Genomic DNA, 23,583 nt, shown 5'->3' on the forward strand with positions numbered 1-23,583 from the left:
AGCCTAAACAAAAGGTTATTTTGGTAATTTAAACATAAAACTGCGGAATTAAAACAAATCCTCTAATAGAAAATAATGTTCAATAATCGAGGAACAATAAGATGGGATTCAGTTCAATAAACGGGTAGATCATTGTATGGTGAACTGGATATATAAAGAAGATGCTGCAAAAATATAATAGTAAACGGATCATTTATCTCCCAAGCACTCAAGCAAATTTTAAAAATGCAGTTTTGGGAGAAAAGTTTTTAAAGATAAACTAATTGAGCTGAGCGACTACAATTTAGAAGACTGTAACTCAAAAACTATTTAAGACATCGTTATAAATTATAGTGTGTTTGTTTTAAAGATATGGGAATATGAAAAAAGTCTCTTTGTAATTATGACACATAAAGCATTCAAAAAAGTGTTGATCGATTTTTTGAAAATGAAAAAATTTTGAAACATAAAAAATTAAAAACTTTTTGAAATTTAAAAAATTGAAAATTAAAAAAATTATTGAAATTTCAAAAATTTAAAATTAAAATTTTTTTGAAATTTAAAAAATTGAAAAATAAAATTTTTTTGAAATTAAAATTTTTTTTTTAAATCGCAACACTTTTTTGAATGTTTTATTTGTCATAGTTACAAAAAAATTTTGAAAAATTTTGGATATTTAAATTTGTAAAATCACTTTTTTGAATAATTTATTTGTCATAGTTACAAAGATTGGATTTAAAAACTTTTTGTTATGACATTTAAATTACAGTGCTAAAAAGTAATAATAACTTTCACTTTAAACTTACTTTATATTACTGACCGGTATCTACTTAAAAAACAAGCTTCCTGCATTAGTAACTCACCACTTCCTGTTTATCACACTTTTCTAACAAATTATTGCCGCGGAAATGCCAGTCATTTTATTTACAATGCAACTGTCATTTTCTTGCAAACATAACTGTACACAATTCACGTCTACATTATCTTAATGGCTTTGTTTTCTATGCGACAATAATTTATTTAGCTTAACGCTGCATTCTACACTCTTTTATTGCCATTTGTTTATACGCTGACCAAACGCTAGCGCACACCCACACCGAAGGGCAGTAGTGCAGAAATCGAGGTAGCACATGTACAAGTAATATTATAGAAGAACGTATATGGGCACTTACACACCTGCAGTCATTGATAATTTTTCATTTTCATTTACTATTTGCTTTTATTATTTTCATGGCATTGCGCACTATTGCATCGGCTATCTATGAGCACTCGTACTTGCATTGTCATATTTTCGCTTAAATTTATTTCGACGCCGGTTTGCTTTATGTGTTTTAGCGGTCTCTAGCCTCATGCACCTAGCGTGCGCCACCCGCAGTCGCGGTATTTTAGCATTTAGCGCAGCAAAAATATTTTTCCAAGTCTTTTTTTGGGAACGAAAGTGCACATTTTTTATGGCTTTATGATTTCACAGTTTATATAACTAATTTATTTATAGACTCCGCAGTAAAATTCAATATTTTCGCTTCTATGTCGAATTTATTGAATTTCGTTTATGGATGCCGCACGCTTCACAGATCGCCATGTGCATGTTTGTAGGTATGTACGTTTGTGTGTGTGTGTGTGAATATGCTTCAGTATGTGTGTATGTATAGTGGTATCTGTTTGCAGCACTTTTGCGCTCGTTTTATTGTTCCTACGTGTTCGCGTGGCACAGCTATCTAACTTTCCATTGGGTTAGCCACGGCGTATGAGTAACATTTATTGAATTTATTTGGTGTGTGCACAGTTATTACGAATTCTGTTGCGCTCAAAAGCGTATAACTAACGTTTATTGCCAATTTACTCCTCAAAATCGCGGCATTTTCAATATTTGCTTTATTTCGCTTATTTGCTTTGGGTTTTCATTTTATTTTTGGCCGTGTGTGTGTGTGTATATGCATTTAATATTTAATTGAGGGCGAAAAATGCAATAAATTTGGGGTTTTTGTCGCTGATTATTTTATGATTGGTCTAAAGTGCTTCACAAGCGTAATAATATTTCACGAATTTTGGGTAAATAATATTTTGAAAATAAAAAAATTTGTTTCTCATAAAAGTGAAATTTAAGCAGTGCTTGAAAAATACGGTTTTTTGAAAAAAATATATTTTGGAAAATTTTGAAATTATTTCAGAAATTTCAGAATAAGATAATAATAATATATGGCTAAAATAAAGATATTTGGAAATTTTAAATTATTAATTTAATGGTCTTAATGCAGTCTTTAGTGCTGAATTATTGAGATTTCGAATTTTGTAGGGGATGGATATAACAGATATTTGTACTGGTAAGTGTATTGTTTCATATAATTATACTTTTAGTAGGATATATTAACAATATTATTAAACAAAGGAAACATCTAAGATATAAAACATAGATGTAAATGATCAGCATGACGTGCAGAGTCGACTTAGTCAGCACTCTCTATCCGTTTTTATATACGCAAACTAGCCCTTCAGTTTTAGAGATTTCGATTTGAAATTTTGAACACGTCCTTTACTCTTCAATAAACTACTCATTCATCGAAATGGCCAATATCGGACCACTCTATCATATACCTGCCATACAAACTGAACGACCGGCATGAAGTCTTTGTATGGCAGACTCTTTTATTTGTAGTGATAGCTTCACAAAATTTGGCATGGATTGATTTCTCAAACAGAAGCACCACCTCCGAAGAAATTGTTTAAATCGGACCACTGTAGCATATAGCTGCCATACAAACTGAACGATCGGAATGAAGTCCTTGTATGGGAGACTCTTTTATTTAAAGTGATATCTTCACAAAATTTGAGATATGTTAATATTCAAAGCAACGGTACAATCTCCGAAAAAATTCTTTAGATCGGACCACTATAACATATAGCTGCCATACAAACTGAACGTTCGGCATGATGTCTTTGTATAGAAAACTTTTTTATTTAAATCAATATCTTCACAGCATTTGGCAGAGATGGATTTCTTAAACAACGCTACAACCTCTGAAGAAATTGTTTGAATCGGACGACTATAGCATATAGCTGCCATACAAACCGACGATCAAAATCAAGCTAAAGACCATTTAATACCATTTTAACCTATCTTAATCTACTTGCATGCAAACAATTGCTAAAATTTAGTTCATAAAAGCCGAACATTGTCCTAAAAATTCACCAAAAATAAATAAAAAATCATTTGAGTAGCAAATATTCATGCAAATAAATAAGACAAAAGTATAATAACCGCGCAAATAAACATAATTTATTAGCAACCAATGCTTTTCCGCTGATTGGAAACAGTTAGACAGCCTTATGGCTTCCTTCTTTACGCTTTGTCAATGCATATTACCAGAGCACACAATTATTTTGCGTGACTGGAATTTTTTTCTTCTCTTTTGTTTCATTCGCTCACATCACAAGGATGCGTTATGAGCTACGTGTGTGTGTAAACAAACACAAATCGTGTAGTACAAGCATTCTTATATACTAGCGGCATCATGTTGCGTGTTTTACATAATTCATGAGCGCCAATTTACATGGGGTTAAAGTTTAATAGCTGCGTGTCGTAACATGTGTCTATACATATAGCTTGTTAAAGGTAAACACACACACAGGTGGTTATTTATTTGTATTTTTTTCGCTATTTCTTTGTCTAGTTATTCGTTCATTAATATAATTAGTATGTACTTTGGCATTTTGGAATGTCAACTTTATGAGAGATTTCACAAAATAGTTTCGTTTGTAGTGAAGGACTTTCATTGCGGCAGCAGTAGTGGTAAATGTGTGAGTGGGAAACGTGATTTGAGCTATTTATAATAGTGTTTAGAAAAGAATTTCTAATATACAATACATATGTACATATAAATGAGGCATCAATTTGTGAAAGAATATGGTATATAATAAAAATTATGTTTTACGATTTGTGATTGAACTTTGAATTCCAATAACTTTTGAATGAGACGACTTAGCAAAAAATCGAAAGAGTGCTGTAGACTTTATATAAGCAGATCGTAAATTAACCTACTAGAATAAGCTCTTATTTTCACTATACAATAATTTGTTCAAATAATATACATTAAACAAATAGAAGGCTGATCTCAGACACCTACGAAGGCACCAAGAGTTACTCTATTTCAAGTGGAGTACTACATGGTTCAGTAGTAGGCCCTTTTTTATGTTATCTCGTGAATGATGGAGTGCTAAACGCAGACGCGGACGACCTTATAGTGGTAGCAGTTGCTAAACAAGACCTAAGAAACACCAATGTTCTCTTCTGTTAGTCTCGAACTGGCTTAACGCAAAACAGAATGATGCCAAATAGAGGCTGTGTGCACTCCAACCATCGACTTCTAATCGCAAAAGCGATGAGCTCAATAATACTATATGCTGCTCCAGCATAAATACATAGACTAGACATAAAATAGTATGCCAGACCAATAAATGCAGTGCTTAGACTCACAGCGATAAGAGTAACAAATGCTTTCGAACTATATTCAGCGAAGCAGCTGAAGTAGTAGCTACTAGCCGTCCATAGACATCCAAGGAGATGAATTCACGAGATTATATGAGCTATCAGCACCAAATACAGAAATAAAACTATGAGAGGAGAGAAAAAAGAGCATAATTAGATGGCAGCAACGATGACAAACTTCAGTCAAAGCACGGTGGACCCACAGCCTTATACGTATACATTCATACGTGGATAACTCGACAGCAGGGGGACTTGGATTTCCACCTGACCGAAGTATTAAGAAGGATCACTCTTCATCACGACAATGCGAGCCCTCACACATCGAAAGAAAACAACTTTAATTTTTGAGCACTTAAAACATCGATTTGACGTCTTTTTATTCTCGTACGAGAAAAAATAAACTAAGTGGCCATCATTTTTAGGCAACGGTTGAGGCGTTCAGAACGCATGTTTTGGAGATATTTCGATCAGAGTGGCAAAAGTGCTTCGACAATTGGTTCAAACCCATAAAAAAGTGTAAAAAACTTAATGGAGAATATTTTGAAAAACAATAAAGCAATTTTATGTGATTAATATGTGCTTTTGTTCTCTAATCGCGAAATATAAAACACAACCTTCTACTTGTATATGTATTGCCTAGATAGCATAAGACTCCTTAATACTTTATCCATTCGAGTTAACGTTATTTTCATAAACCTGCTGAAAATTACAGCTGAAAATAGCTGCTAACTAAATTTATTCAAATTCTCTTACAGATATAAATTTTTTACCCCGATGTAGCTGGTTTATAACCTGTTAGAGTCCAGGATTCCTATACGAATAGAAGTGAAACAAAGTTAAAAAAATTATCCTGAGGATACTATCCTTAAAGTTAGGGTTCAAAAATTATTTTGTTTTACTTTACGGTTCTAAAAAGAGTATTCAACTGGTACAAAATGAAACCAGTGACCCTTTTCGATTCTTCTATAGTGTCGAAACGTCCAAGTCAGTCAGCATCAAAACAATTTTTTTTTTCGAAATATACTTTCTAATCAAAATTTGACTCGGAACCGATAAATAAATTTTTTCCTAGATTGGTATACAACTTTTTATGCTCATGTAAAGCTTGATCTCAATTAGTCAATGCCAATTAGTATTTGTTTGACAGCTTTTTATTTAAGACGCAAAAAGTTTGTCTGGCGATTTTTGCCATGAAAAAAAGCTGAAGAACGAAATTGCCTAAAATTTAGTATTTCAATAGAATTACGGCTACGGAAACGTTGAAAAAAAGAGTTTTGAAGAGTCTACTTTATCACGAAAACAAGTATTTGAGCGCCAAGAAGCATTCAATGAAGGATATGAAGTCATGGTCTTATCTAATGCGAGTCATCCATCCAACTCTGTTAAATATGATCGTCGAAAAAATTAAAAAAACGGTGCTTGAAAATTGTAGTTTAGGCATCAGAGTAATAGCTGAGGATCTAAATACGACCGGCTGTATACATTTCGGTTAATGTTTTGGTACATATTTGTATTGTCTCAAGCGCCTATCGTCAACTGAAATGCAAAACAACGTATCGAAAAAATCGAAATTGAGTTTTTTTATTGCTTACGATTCACTACTTTATAGTATATATGTAATATGGTAAAATTTCAAGCTTCCGCGCTCAGGTATAACCAATATATAACCAAAATGTATATAACCATTTTATAAGCAAAATATAACCAATACATAACCATTTTATAACCATAACCCACATTTTTTTTCAATATAAAAGGCTTCATTATATCATTTTTTTCGCCTGTTATCTTAAGAAAAGTGATGTTACGTTATTTTGCATTTTAAGTGACGCTGTATGGAAGGCAGCAATAAAATTTTTAGTTTGGTCTGTCCGACTCAAATTTGATCAGGTGTTATTCACTCAAATGAATATTTAATAAAGCCTTAAAAATAACTATTTGACTCGTTTTTCCTTACACCTGGAATATCTTGCCAAATTTAGGCCATTCTTTATGGCACTAGACTGCCTTAACTTCCAAATAAAGTTATAGTTTCTACAAAAAGCTACAATCTACAGGTATGCATACCCTTAGAAATATTTGCACTTATTTAATAATAAATTCCCCACATTTATACCCAACACCGGCAAACCTAAAATGCTCATTTCACTTTATTCAACGTTGCGTAAATAAATTTTAATATAACTATGCCCAAGAAGCAAAAATCAGCAGCCTTTTACTGTCACAAAAACAGATGCGGCAATTTGTATTCATTCAAGCCAAGCTCAAAATAGAAAAAAATCTAATTTATTCACAACTCAGCAGGTGCTCTGCATTCTGCACAACACTGATTGATTTTTTTTTTTGCTTTTGCTTTTGTCAAGCACGCTCCTGGGGACGTACGTACATATGTCTTATTGGCGAAATTTTCAATTTCATGAGCATTGCTTTGTTATTTCAATCGCACCGGTGTATTGCTGAGTCATGAAGATCGCAAATTGATAGCTAGAAGCCAACTTAATTTTCAATGAAACCTACACGCTTGGCATTGGCTGATAATATTGCTGCACAAAGGGATGAATTTGCAAGGTGTAGTATACTTTTAGGGGTTTACTTGTAGTGTACTTTTAGGCGCATAAGGCATGAAGTGGGGTTTTTGCTTTTAATTTTTTTTATTTGTTCTTTAAGTGTACGTGCTTTTAGTTTTGGCTCCTGAGTTATTTTATTTTAAACGCTGCTCTGAATTTTTTTTAATATTTTTTTTTATTTGTATTTTATTTAACTAAATAACGATACATTGTTTCGTGCTCTAACGCCGATTTATATTAACCGAAAAATCCAGTGCTCTTACGTCAATTTGCGAAAAAACTACTGAAACGCCTAAAAGCACGCAACGGTTTTCACAACTATACCCTAGCATTTTATCTACGCACATTATGCCTTTTCATTCTTTCATTTCTACCTTACTGCCATTTTATCATAAAAATAAAAGTACTCTACTACCGCTCACACATACAATCACATGCTACCTTTTTGCTGCAGCACTTGTTAAATGACAACGAGGTGAGCACTCATCAGCAATGGATGTCGTTAGCTGCGCAATTTATTATGGCAGCCATGCGGTTCATTGCGTTTCTTACAAATTCGCGTTTAACAAAAGTGCTATCGAATTTCAGCAATACAATTTATGCCACAACACACACACATACACACACACTCATGCACCCATGTACATTATTAACCGGAACATAAGCCATTTTTGTGCGAAATTTTTTTTCAAGTTCTCTTTTTCACAAGCATCTCATTATTTGTGCACCGACGCGTAATGGGTACCGTTATCGCATTTCGTTAAGTAAAGCGCCAATATGATATGCGAAAAGTGTGCCCTGCGCATATGTAATAACGACACTATTTTATGACATCACTTTTTTCGTTGGCTAGCCGATGCTTTCATGGCCGAATGGGTATTACATATCGGCAGCTAAAATACAAAATAACATAACATCACTTTTCATAAGTTTACAGACGAAGAAAAACGATATAATAGAAAACACTTATACTCGTATTGAAACAAAATTTGAGTTTTGGTTATAAAGTCGTTATATATTCCTTATATGTTGGTTATATAGTGGTTATATATTGGTTACTTGTTGGTTATGTATTGGTTATATCTGACTGCGGCAGCTGAAAATTTAATTTTTAATATTATTTAGTGAATCGTAAGCAATAAAAAACTTAATTTCGATTTTTTTGATGATACGTTGTTTTGTATTTTAGGTGACATTATGGTACATATTATTACAGCGGAACATTAGTTGTAGCTTGTTGTTGAGGTACTAGTAAGTAAAGTGAAGGTTATGGAATACGAAAAATATTCTCAAGGAAATATGTGCAAAATATATTCACCAATTGCAACTTTTAATATATATATCTTTCGAAAAGCAAAAACAAATATCGTATTGAAATGAAAGCACCAGTATTCAACTCACTAAAGCTAAGCACACAGTAAAGCTAATATCAAATGAATTATACAAAAGTGATAAATATGTTTCAAAGGTAGAGTGTCTAAATAATTGTGAATGTAACAGGAATGTAAAAGTCGCCGGAAGTCTTGCTATCTTAGATTTGCCAATTTCTTTGACAAAATTTGTTTTCTTTATTCAACATTTTTCCATTCAAAAGTAATTTACTGATTATAGCGACCATCTAACTTTTCGCTACTATGTATTTTGGTAGTACGATTTGTACTTTGCTTCAAAATAGGCCTCAGTTTCGGCGATCATTTCTTCATTCGACGAAAATCTCTTCCCAGCGTGCATTTCTTTGAGATCTGAGAACAGAAAGTAGTCGCTGGAAAGTAGATCTGGAAAATATGGTAGATGCGGAAGCAATTCAAAGCTCAACTCATGGTTATATGCTATCGTTTTCACTGTCTGTGACAATTTCCTTTTCTTCAAATGCGGCTGTTTTTCAGTGATTTTGTCCTTCATAACGCTATTAATTGTTATTGAAGGCTCTTCCTTTTGCAATGTAGTCAATAAAAATTATTCCATGCCCATCTCCAAATACAGACATCATAACCTGGCCAGCCGACTGTTATATTGTTACTTATCGACGCAAAAACTCGGGTTTATTACGCTTGAACACCTCCAAAATCGGTTCCAAATCATCAGCTCGACGCTGTTTTGGTCAAAAATGTGAGCTCAGCACGACAACTACTTTGCACAGAGCTCTCTCAAGCCAAATATTCATGAATGATATGATGTACACACTCAATCCTTATCTCATACTCATATCCTTAGAGTATCAGCTCACTCCAACAACTTCAATTTCTTCACTCAAAATGTTATAATTCACTAATGATCCGAAAGTTGTCAATTTTATACACGCGCCTTTTGATGGTTAGGGCTAACTGAAAATCATATGAACTTATTTTTAGTAGCGCTATGTGCCAGGTCTTTTCAATGAACTTAATTGATTGTTACAAATAAGTCTTGACATCCACATTTTCATAAAAGATGGTGGCTACTGAGCCAATCTCCAGCTTAACCGCTTTCAAAAGTATCTCTAAGGGCCACAGTGATCCCACAAATGTGTAGGAAATGATAATATCGGAAACAAAATTTAACAATAACGGTATCTCAATACCCGTAAAACTTGTTTGTAAGTGGCGTACTAAAATTAAATAAATTTTTTGAAAACGGAAAAAAGGGCCAGAAAAATATTTCTAACAAAATTTTTGAAATCCTAATGTCTAACTTAAGCACAAAAAACTTTAATTTTTTGAAAACACCAGACTTGTCTAACCCCTTAATAACACCTAGGAACTTAGGTTAGGTTAGGTTATGTTAAGAGGTCGATCTCACTTGGATAGCTTAGAGACCCGATTGGTTGAGGTACTTAAAACTCCTTTATAGTATAATAGATCAGAAGCTCACAAGATCGACAAATCACTTTGAGCTTTTCACAAATTTGTTGAGACGGCTAATGACAGCTTTCTATCTAGCGCAAACTAGTAGAGGAAAGTTCAGAACACCTGATTCTGCATTTTCCAGCAATTTGCAGAGGCAGGCTCAAGTCTCTGGTTCCATATGCGTGAACAGGAATCACATACCCTCAGCAGGCTTCTGAAATTGTTCAGGATGCTGGACCTTGTGACCATATATGAGTGTAAAGCCCCAATTTTCCTATCTATCTATCTATCTACTGTCAGTTTCGTCTATATCTTCTAATTTGCCGAAGGTCTGACTGGGGTGCTGTTTCAACCTTGGTGTTCCAAAGGTTGGACAATGGAGCAGGAAGTGCCTGGATGTCTCCACCTCTCCCTCTTCCATACAACTTTCGCAACTTGCATTCAACAATATTTTTACCTTGCGGGATGAAGATACACTAGACAGTGTCCAGTATGAATTGCTGCAAAATGAACTTTGCCAAGGGCAAGTAGTTCAGCAGATCTCATGTGTTCATTTTAGGCCACAAGGATTTTGCAATTGAGCAGGTACGGGTCATCGACCAGCGCCGGCTAAGGGCGAGCAGTTCAGCAGATCTCATGAGTTGTTTTTAGGCCACAAGGATCTTGCTGTCGCACAGTTCCAGGTCGTCGACCAGCGCTTGCTAAGAACATCCGAGGTCTATTGGTCTAGTGTTAGAACGCAAGGCGCCAATGTAGATCCAACTTTGTCTTATTACGGTTTGAGCGGGTTAAGGCTACCCCTTCTGGCTAGCCCAATGAGTCTTCTGCTGAAAAACTCTACAGTGGTCCGGTTCCCTAAATTTAAGATTGACGAAAAACGTTTTACAGAATAATCTCATACAACCTTTACTCCTAGCTTCGACCCAACTGTGAAAAAACTCACTGCGCCTCTCCTCCAGCGAGTCCTCCCGATGCACTATTCCTCATCGCTATGTGGACAAAGGAAAAGTTGCCACGTGTAGTCTCTGCGACGAAGTGATGGAAGTTTTCTCAAAATCGAGATAAAGATTTTTATACAAATATATACTTTTATGCTTTTATAGCTGCTGTGCAATAGAAATTGACGTTTTTTCAACCTGAGATCAGGAATCGCGAATAAAAGAAATAATTTTGTTGACTTCATTGGTTACTTAAAGTTGCAAGTTTCACTTATTCATGGATAAGATTCATCAATCAATGAGAGATTTTGCCAGCTTACTTCCCTAACCCATACATAATTACATATACATACATATAAACATATAGAAAGTCATAAAACTCACTTACCTCCAAGTTTTCGAAAAATAAGTGCGTATCTTTAAAGCAAAACACATTAAATTTTCAGTATGTTTGTGCCGAATGTCCTTTACCACAACTGCTGCTGCAGCTGCTGCTTCCGTAGACGCGCCGCCTAATGCCGTAAGCTTGTTTACAGGCAGTTAACACACACTGGATCAGTTGTTTATCTCGCAGTGTCTTTTTCACTTACAATTTTAGCTGCGATTTTATTTGGATTACTTTTATTATTGGGTATTGAAGCTCCTGCGCTTTTTGTATGCTGGCAAAAAGGATATGCGGTGAGCAGCTTACTTGGATTTGTTATTTTAAATAAGTATTTTTTATATAGACGAACTGATATTGAATTCGTATGAGAAATTTGTTTTGGAGCAAAGCAAACTTTCAATGATAAATTTTCCGCGATATTTATTGAGCAGTACTACAAGGACATTTTCTGTAGAAACTTTGACACTTTTCGAAATGTTTGCTTCATATATTTTTCTTTTTCTTATTTAAACATTTTGAACTATGACCTTAATTCGATACACACTTCAATTCACTTTTCACTTTCACTTTTACGCACCTTTTGCTTCACTTCGCACTTTTCACTGGTCACTTTAGGTCTCATATACACTTTTGCACTTTTGCTCACACTGCTGTCGCGCGCTCTAATGCCATGCTCTGCTGCACTCTTTAATGCTTCACAAACTTTAATGTTGGCCGAAAGTTTTACTTCGCCGCTTACAGTTATTCGCTGCGACAGCTCACTTCTTCTTTTCGTAAATTTAAGGCGCTGCCATTTTTACAAAGCATTATGCAGCGCTTTTTGAGAGGGGCGTAAGCTATTAAGTATTTATGATTATTGTAATGTGCGCCTAAAAGCAGGCAATGCTGCAGTTTTAAAAGCGCTTTAAAAAGCTAAAAGGGTAGGTTTTTAAAATATTTTTTTGTTTGCTATAATAATTACATTTTTTTCTGGCACGACTACTTATTGCAGCTTATTATTCGAGTCGTTGCCGTTATATTTTTTTATAATTTTTTTATTTTTTTTTTGTTTTATTCACTTTGCTTTTATACTGCCTGTTTTACTTTCCATATGCTCTTTCACTTTCTGCTCCATTTATTTTGAAGTGCTTATTTCTACTTTGACTTTTGTTGTTTAACCATCTTATTTCAGGTAGTACTCTTTTGAGCGATTTTGATATATTTTTAGTATATTTATTGTATGTTTTCACAAAATTTTTCACAAAACGTATTTTACATTTTTCGGCAGAAAGTGCTTTTTTGGTTGTTTTAATACATTCACCTTCACATTTTTTAGAAAAATTGAGGTTTTGGTAGTTTCATTGATACATTTTTATTTAGATATCTTTAAGAACTCCACTTCTCTAAAATATAAAAAATATTTAAAAATAACATTTCGATCTTTAAACAATGTACATTTGACGTTTTTAGGCAATTTTAATTAAAACTAAGAGCAATTTGTTATAAATTTATATAAACTTTACTTTCTTACAAATTTATTTGTGAAATTTCATGTTGGAAAACATAATTTAAAAAGACTAATAAAATTCATTCTCTATAGCATTTTTTCAAATTTATATCTTATATAATACAATACTATAAGAATGCAAAACTTAAAATTTAATAGAATGTATTTTATACCCTAAGTAAGCAACACAGTATAGCTCAGAGAGCTTTAGAGTATAGGCTTAATAACTTATAAGTTATTCCATTAACCGTTTGAGAATTATAAAAATGGTAACTTCGGATAAAGTAATAAAAAAAATTTCGCTAAAAGTATGCTTCGAAAGCAATAAAAAAAATAACTAAAATTATGCAAAAATTCCGAACAAAATTATTTAATATTTTTTCAATTTTATTTCAGTTCACTTTTTAAAATATATTTATCCGTTTTTTTTCAAATCAACTGAAATTATTTGAAAGTAGTAAATATGTTTTCGCCTAAAAATATGCAAACAAGGTAACAGGAAACTTTGTAACGCTACGCAAACAATATAGCTTTTAATTTTTTTTTCAATATCACGTCATATCATAACTTTTAAGTAATTATATTAATCGTTTGAGAAATATATAAACGGTGACTTCGAAAATTTCTAATAAAATATTATATATTATTGCAGTTTTTTTCACTTCACTTTTTTTTGAGCATTTTTCAAATCAACTAGACTTATTTCAAAGTAATAAATTTATTTTACTTTATATATGTAATAATTTTTTTAAGTACACAAAAATTATATTCAAAATATATTTTTTTTCAATTTTATTTTCAATATTTTATGTCCGTTCACATGTAATATCATATCATTACCTTTAAAGTTAATTCCTTTAACTTTTGAGAAATATATAAATGGTAACTTCAAAATATAATAATTTTTTTTCGCACCAAAAATATGCAAAAATTTCGGCAAAAATTTAATTTTTTTTTTAATTATTTTTTTCAATATAATTTTTCGCTTTTTTTTTATATATTTTATGTGTTTTTTCGTTCACATGTACATATATATAAGGTAACCTTGAAAGCAACTTATTTTTATAAGTTATTTTTCATGCTATTTCTTGTCACTTTCGACTCTCTAAAATATATTCGCAGGATTTTTTACAAATTCAAGGTTGTATATAATCAATGAAATAATTTATTTCGCCTAAAAATATGCTAAACAATTTTTAAAATATTTAATATTTTTTAACTATTATTATTTTTTTAATTTCATGTCATTCACTTTGTCACTTTTTAAAATATTTTTTCGGCAATTTTTTCCAATTCAAGTCTGTATGAGCAACCTTAGAAAGTAATAAAATAATTTTTTATTTGCTTAAAATTATGCCAGAATTGTTATATTTTTAACTCAATTTTTATTCCGATTCGTGTCACTTTCCACTTTTTAAAATATTTTATCAGGATTTTTGACCAATTCAAGCATATAATCAATAAAATACTTTATTTTGCCTAAAAGTATGCAAAGCCTTCGAAAAATAAAATAAATTTTGCTTATTTTTTTCTATGTAGTTTCATGCCACTTTTCACCTTTAAAATATTTTTTGAAAACTTTTTTCAATTCACACTATAAAAATAAATTCATGCTTCATTCGAAATATTATTATTTTTAATATTGAAAATTTTCACAGTAATGATTACCACTAATTGAGATTATCGAAGTTTCACTGTAATGGGTTGAAACTTGTAATTAAAAATCACTCAATTGGAGAAATTCCAATTAAAATGTATGTACATATGGCACTGTTCTTTCTTCATGCGGTGACTTAGTGATTAAAACTTTTTTTTACACAATTTTTTGTCGATGGAAGTAATTAAAATGTGATTTTCATAGAAATTATTAAACTGTACAACACTGGGCTGGGTATTTTCAGCGAATATTTCGATTCTGGAAGCTAACTTCGTAGAAGTACTTTTTTACTTATGACTAAAGCTATTGAAAAAAATTTGGTTCTTAAGGTATTATGTAATCAATCATTTTTTTTTAATAAAAATAGTTAAAATTTAATTTTCCAACAAATTTTTTATCAAAGAAAATATTTTAAATAATTACTTTTGTCTTCGCTAAAAAAATTTTCTTTGCTTCACCAGAAATTCATTTCAAAGAATTAGTGTCATCAATCAATTTTTTATTGAAAATAATTGAAATCTTATTTTTCCATGAGCAATCAAAGATTTGCTTTTTCCGTAAAACTTGTTTCAAATAATTACTTTCTTCTTTTCCAAATAAATTTTCTTTTCTTTTCTTTTTTTTTTAAATAATTACTTCTTTCTTCGCCAAGTTTAATTTTGTTTTCTTTTTGCCAGACATTTATTTCAAAGGATTACTTTTTCAAAAATGTATTTCAAATAATTATTTTTTTCTTAGTCGTTTTAAAACGTTTTATCATAAATTCAATACTTAGTAAAATTTTTATTTTTTTTGTTTTAAAAATACAACAATGAATTATTTTTACTTAAATTCAGCACTATGTACATCAGCACACATAAATTGCAATTTCAATTTCCAATTTTTTTCTACTTGTTATATAATAATTTTAATTTTCAGAGAATTCGAAATGAACTATTTTTTTAGTTTTTTAACTTTTAATATTTTCAAGACGTCAAAAAACAATTTTTTGTCATATTGAAGTTTTTTTTTCTTAAAAACTGTGTAGCATATTTTTCACATTTTTAATTTAAAAAATAAAATTATTTTCATTCACTGCTAAATAAGCGCATATACACTTATAAATTTTGGATTTTGTTTACTTTTAATATTTGTTTATTTTAAATTTTAGTTTTCTTTTTAACATTAAGCAAATGGAACTCAGAGACTACGGATAGGAAACTTTTACATCTGTATATATGTATGTATGTAAATATTTCAAATATTTCTTTTATTTACATCATTTCAAAAAGACCACAAAAAATTTTTTTTTCTTTGTAAATTTTATTATTTATCTTTTCATTTATTTGTTTTTGTTTGCGAAAATTTTCTGTTGCCATTTTGTTTTTCTGCTGTTCTGCCACTTTTGTTTACATTTGCCTTACAACGCAACTCGTTGTTTGTTTATACACGAAACAGTAATTTAATTCACTCCCACCCGTTCATTTTCAATTTCCAAAATGCAGAATAATTCATATTTTAGCGTTTTCTGTTTAAATTTACCGTTATTGCTGACTAGAGACGCGCGCATATAGAATAAATATATTCACGCAAACAAACACTTGCACACTTACACCAAATTCAAATTCAAATTCACTTAAACTCTCTCACCTTTAAACGGTAAATGCGCGCACATTTTATTTCGGCTCCGTCGTATACGTCCGCTCGCTGTGAAATGATAACACCTTCTGTTGAATGTCTTGCCGAATAAGTGTCCAACAAGCACGGCTATAACATAATTGCAGTCGTTGCTTTACAGTGCGCTGTTAACTTATGCAGAGTTCGTGCACTGTTAAAAGCGAAATTGTCGCGCTGCACCTGCTACATACCTGCCGAACAGCAGCGGCGTTATTGTTACATATTCCAGCCATTATAACTGATAATAGCATTTCATCTCTGTACGCGGAGTCACCAAAAAGCCGACCCCACAGCACCCACCGCGCCCACAGCGTCCACCACTGCGGCTGGCAATAATCACGCCGACACCGTTCCACTTGTCGCTGCTGCACAATGTTGAGGCAGGTTTTGGCGCCACTGCCATCACGTGTTCGGTGCTCTTTTCAACGCACTTTTTTCTTATGATTTATCACATTTTGTTGTTCACATTTGTTTTTGTAATTGCTTCACTGCTGAACTTGAACTACAAAGTGGCGTTGTGTTGCTTTCATTCACCATTCTTGTTGTTTTTGTGTACACAATTTGGTGGTTTGTTCGACTGTGCATTTTGTTTTTGTAGGCGCTCTCTTTTTTGCCGGTTAGCTGAGTATGCTCTCATTAGATTTGTGTAGTGTTGGTTTTATTTTGCAATCACATTTTGCACTCGATTTGCTTTGTTTGTGTGTTTGGTTGCGTTGTTGTTTACATTGATATAGAGTTACCAGACTATTGAAATCATGTGGAGTTACAAAAATATGGCGTTTTATTGTAGGTGTAGTAAATTTTTCCATCGTGAAAAATTAAACAAAATATATTAACAAGGTTAGGTAAGGTTAATCTGGTGGGCCAATAAACCACGTATAGACCAGGTCCTTTGTAATACCAGATGGAATTCAGTTGCTAATTCCAAGAGGAGAGGTCATCGTTTAGGATATCTGCGCTTGACGCGAATTTTAACAGACTCTAAGGCGTTACTATCGACACCTCCTCCAGTGTATCATACCGTGGCGACCCCAAATGCTGACAGCGTAGTCTTGTCAATGCGGGAAAAGTGCTCAAGAGATGTTTCATTGTTTCCCTGGTGCCCTGCTCTAGAAATTTCCTGCAGTTTTCTCGATTCGTTAACCCCATCCTGCGAGCGTGAGTCGCCACCAGACAGTGACCAGTTAATATTCGCACCATGTTCCTACAGTCTCTTCTATCGAGTGCCAATAGGAATTTTTGTACTTCCGATCTACCGTTTTGCACATGACTTTTCCAGTTTTGTACCCAGGTAACTTGTTCCATCGGGTCTTGATATTTTTTACCATGCTTCTGTCAAGATCGTCGTACACACAATGCATAAGTTACCCAATGTTGATCACGTTATCGGATGATAGCCTTACACCAGTCTTGGCAATCTCCTTCACTATTTCCTTACCCAAGATGCTTTTGTGGCCTGGAACCCAAAAGAAGTGAAGTTGTTAATTTCTAGTAACGCTTTCTACTGCTGCCCTGCTTCCCAAGACACTTCAGGCCGATATGCAATACGAATTTACTGTCTTGGTTGCTGCTTGGCTGTCTACATAAATGTTGGCTCTGGATTTGCCTGCAGGTGCATTAGAGGCCACCTCCGCGGCTTTTACAATAGCAAAAACCTCAGCTTGAAATATACAGCAGTGGTCCGGCAACGTAAAAGCTTGCCTTTGCCTAACTCTAGACAGTATATTCCCGCACGAACTCCGTCGTCCATTTTCGAGCCATCCCAATAGATGTTTAGAGTGTCATACATACCTTTAGGACAGGCATCTTTTTATATGCTTACTTTGAAACTTCTTTCCCAGTTGAAAAGTGGGATCATGTAGTCGGTGTTTGTCCAAACGCCATTACCTACCTAGCTATGCCCAAAGGTTCCTATATGTAAATTCTCCTGCAGCCAGTAGTCGTCCACTGATTGTGCTGCGCAGTTTTCAGCGATGAAGTAGATCTCAGGTAGTTATGTAACCAAGAAGATATATCATATACAGAATACGTTAAAAAAATTGTGAAAACGGCACCGGGTTTAGATATGCAATAAGTCGTAAGCCTTGCAAATTATCCAAAAAATACCCAAAATGACTCAACTCGTAAATTTAATGGTGTGGCAACCGTAAATTTGGGCTTGCATTAAAATTTGTGTTCTCTGTACGCAAGCGCACTGCTTTGGGTAGACGGTAAGATTTTCTCAGAATAGAGGTGGCCAGAAAAAGAAAATTTATTCGAAGAATTATTAATAAATCTTATGTGGAAGAAATAAAATATTAGAAATATTTTAGCGCTATCATGACGACATAAACTATAGAATAAATAGATACAAAATAGAAGCGAAAATATGTCTATATGGCCTATAACTTCATCGGAAGAATCACATCTGCAACAGCCTTAACCAAAAAAATAACAATAAAAACTTGTCTCAATCAACATATATCTCTGCCATTTCTAGATGGAGGTTTTACAATCTATTCGAAATAATAGAAAGTTCTCTCAGCGCCTGTTTTTAAGTAGATTATTCCTTAAAAATGGATGCATGAAGCATATTTTCTTTCTGATAAAGTTTTGATATTGTGAAGAGTTATTTTTTTTTTTTCTAAAAATGCTCCGAAAGCCTTTTCGTTAGAGGCTTCAAAAAGTCTTCAAACTGTACGCGAATCTTCGAAAGAACTCTGAGTTATAGAGAGATAGCAGATGGTCTCAATATCTCTTATGGATCTACTTGATCTACATTTTGTTGTTCACATTTGTTAAAATTCTCGGTATAAAATGTATTAATGCTAGTAATTCTTTTGCAAAAGCGACTTCGAGTAGAGATCGCTAATGAGAGGTAAGACAAAGTAGCTGATGATAATATATTTATCAAAAATGTCATTAGTGAAGACGAGGTGTGGGTGTATGTATATGACGTCGAAAATGACCAGCAATCTAGCAAATAGCGTCTCAAAAATGAACCGCAATCGACAAAAAAACACGTCAAAGTCGAAATACTACTAACCCTTTTTGTGACGTTTTTGTGAGAAAAAAATTCGTGGATTTTTTTATCTCGATTGTGCGCCGTAATGATTGTGACTGACTTTTTGGCCAACATGAAACGAAAATCGCTCAGCCACCATATTCGCCAAATCTGGCTCCCAGTGACATTTTACATTTTTCGAAATTGAAAACTCCGTTCAGAGAAAATCCGGAATCACAGTCGAATCTTATGACAAACCTATTTTGAAGACGATAATAAATCCTTCGTGTCAGTTCACCACATTGGATTGGATACTATATAGAATCTAGTATGTATTTTCAGCAACTTCGAAATCTTTACTGAAATCTCAGTGAAGACTCAGAAAAAATGTTGAATTTTTCCTTTCCTATATATGTTTATCTTTAATTAATAGTAATAATTTTTATAACGTGTGATCCAAATAAGGTACTTTTTCCAATAGCATTTTTTTGACAGATCACACGTTAGGTCATGTCTAGCTGTTAACTTATTCTTGTACAGTATCTTTTGCCATTTCATCATGGAAAGAATAACGGCTGAACCCCTTTTACGAATCATTCAACTTTATTACGAAAATTCACGCTTCGCTCTACTTTGATCGATACAATCGGCCTACTGAGAGTACTATTCGAAACACTATCACCCATCTTGGGACCCAGCATTTATTATTGGATAATATTTGACCCACGTCGAATACGCAGTGAAGGAAATATAGCAGCCGTAACTGCCAGTATACACGAAGATCGTGTAGAGTCTATTCGACGCCGTTCGCAACAACTCGGACGGACGTATAGAACGACTTGGCGCATTTTATGTCGAGATCTTTAATTGAAAGCGTACAAAATACAGCTTCTGTAAGAACTGAGACCGCTCGGCTTTCCAAAGCTCCAGATCGTGTGATATCAAACCGTTAGACTTTTTCCTGTGGGGATATCTTAAGTCTAAAGCTTATGCATTCAACCCAGTTACCGTTCGATATGCTCGAACGAGTTATCGAAAATTTTACTCAACGAATGGACCTTCTGAGACGTATCCGCGGCCAACATTTGAAAAAGATAATTTTCGAAAAATATATGTCAAAGAACGTTCTTTCGAATGATAATAAACATTCCCCATTTATTTTGAAGTTTCTGTGTTTCTTCTTTAAAAAGCTAGGGAACTACGAAATGGATCCCCCATTTTAAGAAAAAAAAGCAGATAATTTAAATTCATCTGGATGAATGAAATGGTTGACTACTTGCACCATCAAATGTTAACCTTTTCACAAACTCACGAAATCCAATTTTATATAAAACGAATTTATTGATCAATTTTAAATCCAACTTTTAAAATTGATTTCTTTTATGAAATCTTCCATTGATGCAATTGGCTGTGTGCTGCTAATGTAACAGCCTTTCCTCCACCCCCACACAGCCCAACACTTACGCTTAGTTAGCAAAACGTTCAATGATTGTGTTTATTTTTGTTTTTACTTGAACTTGATATTGAAAAACTTTGGCGATTGTTATGGAGGTATTATTGGTGCTGAGACGACGTCGCCAACACTACAAGCACCCACACCATAAAAATAGCAAAAGCAGCAACAACACCGACGGCCAGCACAATCATAAAGTTAGCAACAAAAGAACAATTGAACTATGTTGTGTAAAATATTGCAAGAGAGCATGCCAATAGATTGCCTGAGAAGCCCACAAATAAAGCAAGTCAATCAAGGGTTAAGATCAAGGACACAAAAGAAACGCCAAGAAGATGTCTAAGGTTATTGATATATATACTTATATACCATATGAAGAAATAACTGCAACGCTCCAAGATTAGTTCTCAAACGCAAGCGTCAACAATAACAAACAATAGAGATTACAGTGAGCGCGGAAGAATGGTAGACAGCACAATGACATATTCTTTTCAACACTTCAAAGTTTATATAAGTGCAACGATTTCATTGAATGTATTAAATTACAGTTTATATGTATATGTATAGGTATAAACATATGTGTGCAAGCATATTTGCTGCGTTGTAATACACAACCGGAAACGTTATTAACTCTTTTCACCACCATTCAGTTTGACTTTGATGTGACTTTGAGCAATCGTTTGCTTCAATGGCAAAACTAAATCCATCAGTTAACCAGCAGGATTAAAAGTTTTTGTTGCATAAATGCCAACATGCAACAAATGAATGCAAAAGTAATGGCGGAAAAGTGCTTGGCAGCAAAAAGGAAATTGTGAAGGATTTTATTGGAAAATTTAATTGTGACGGGCAAGTATATAAGATGGTAAAAGAGAATACTTACATATGTTTTTTCCATAAAATAATGGTGGGAGCCCTCTAAAAAATGGAAACTGTATAATTTTAAAAGCATTCTTATGGACAGTCAAATGGAACTGCTCTGTTTATTTTCGAACTTCTCTGACCACATATGCTTTTCTTTAACTCCGATATATAAAATCATATAGGCTGAAAAAATCCTTAAATTTTTTTTATTCAGGAATATTATCTACAAAATCTCATAGTTTAGACCTATGTCTTATATGAAAAGAAACCTGCGGATATACTTATTTCTAAAGAGCAAAAGCAGAAGAACTGAAGAACTGGGAAATGAAAACATCTTATTCGATGTTCCCTACTTTTTTAAAGCAAAAATACGGAATCTTCAAATTTAATGGGCAATGTTTATCAATCGACCGAAAACGTGAAATTTTTGCTCATTATCTCTTTGCAAATGTGAGGCCCCGGCGCGTCTCGATGTTCCATTCACGAGTCAATTTTAGGTGGTTATCAATGACACGCGTAATGTTTTGCTCTCCCCGACATCATTTTTGAAAAAATGCCCATAGAGCCTACAAACCACACCAATGTTGTTCTTTCTGGAATGATGGAGTCTTTTTCAGTTCTTTCGTCACAAATGTGGCTTTTGTATTTTGTACCCTTTCAGATCTCGATCTCATAAAAATGCGCCAAATTGTTCCATATATAGAACGTCAGTTCGAGTTGCTTTGATTATTGCACAAGCTAAATTTTTACGAAGCTCGACATAAAATGCGCCCAGTCTTCACGGTCTCTCAGTTACTCAAACCGACTCTTCACGTATTCGTATAGACTCTCAGCTACGGCTGCTATATTTTCTGCGTGCTGGACGTGATCTATTCGGTCAAATATTATCCAATAATGAATGCTGGCTCTCAAGATGGTGATGGTGTTGCAATTGTACGCTCAGTAGGCTATTATGTTACAAATTCTCTAAAGAACGTAAATTTTCATAATAAAGTAGGACGAATTATAAACGTTGTTCAGACGTAAATAAACGATGGAAAATATTAACCGCACGACCGCGCGTGATCTGTCAAAAACGCTGTTTCCCACCTTTGCCATCTGAGACTTATTTTACAATCTTAGAGCGAAACTGATATTTGAAGAATTTAGAAATTTGTAAAAGCCCAAAATTCTTCTATAAACTATCTGGTGATTCACTTCTTTTCCTAAGTTTTTTGGCAATACAAAAATAAACGTTCACAAATGACCAAGTGAGTTCTATCGAGATTCACCTTTTTCCTGAACTTAACGTAACCAATATTTATGAACTGTCGTTGAAAATTTTCTCATAATTGTCGAGGTCACACATTCTTCGCTAAAATTTTCTCTAAAATAGGTCAAGGCTTTAATCGCAAAGAACTTTAAAGCTGATGATTTTGTTTCAGGGATCGCAAAAAAAAGTAACTGAATGCGAAATATCACATAAGATCATTCTTTAATATGAAGAAAACCTCAGCCGAAAGTCATCTTACTTCTTCGTGTAAATTTTTTTGGTGATTCATGTTCTAGCTGCGCTGAAGGGTCAAAAATGGTTTTTACGATTTGAAAGTGGTGACATTGGCTTGGAAGACGAACAACGTCCTGGGCTGCCAAAAAAGTTTTAAGATGAGGTTTGGAAGCATTTTTGTTGAAGATTGTTGCCGAAAAATAACTCACAAAATCTTTGGAAATAACTCAAGCAGAATAATTTCAAAGCAGCTGAATATACTCAGAAGTAAGTGAATTGGGTGTCATATGACTTGAAGTCAAGAGATTATGAAAGGCGATTTTGTATGTCAGAATACCGCTTGAACGCTACGAAAAGAAAAATTATGGATACATAACAGAATCATATGTGATACCTGATGAACTATCCATTCATCGATAAAACCGAATATCCATGAAGGCAAGTTAGTGCTCAGTATTCGGTGTGATCAGAAGGTTAACTACATTATTTCTTAAGACGAGTGAATCCATTAATGGAGAACGGTACCGACAACAGCTCATCAAAAAAAAGCGAACGATTGCCCAAAAAGTCTGAAATTTACAACTGGACTCGAGACAATAATTTTCCATCATGGCAACACTTTTTTTCATGTTTCCAGACCGATTAAAAGCTTTTTAAAAAACAACGACTGGAAAGTTTTGTGTCATCAAAACAAAAATTATGAGATTAGATATACCATTAGTACGATACGGTATTGGTATACTGGCATATGGTAGCTTGGTAATCGCTTCGTTCTCGTATAATGGATCCATTAATTGATAATTTAATTAAAAACCGGAAGC

The 23,583-nt window shown here is 33.5% G+C and overlaps 1 protein-coding gene across 1 annotated transcript in view; it reads right to left on the minus strand.

Moving 5' to 3' along the window:
- The window catches only part of LOC126753021 (trissin receptor), a 226,987-nt gene extending 210,969 nt beyond the window's left edge, over nucleotides 1-16,018 (minus strand). The window contains exons 1-2 of the mRNA XM_050464113.1: nucleotides 15,953-16,018; nucleotides 11,184-12,562 (exon numbers count right to left, since the gene is read on the minus strand). The gene's annotated coding sequence lies outside the window, so the exon portion shown is untranslated. The remainder of the gene's footprint in view (nucleotides 1-11,183; nucleotides 12,563-15,952) is intronic.
- Between the last annotated feature and the right edge of the window lie 7,565 nt (nucleotides 16,019-23,583).

This window comes from Bactrocera neohumeralis, chromosome 3 (assembly GCF_024586455.1).
Source record: "Bactrocera neohumeralis isolate Rockhampton chromosome 3, APGP_CSIRO_Bneo_wtdbg2-racon-allhic-juicebox.fasta_v2, whole genome shotgun sequence".
In the NCBI taxonomy this organism is placed as follows: Eukaryota; Metazoa; Arthropoda; class Insecta; order Diptera; family Tephritidae; genus Bactrocera; species Bactrocera neohumeralis.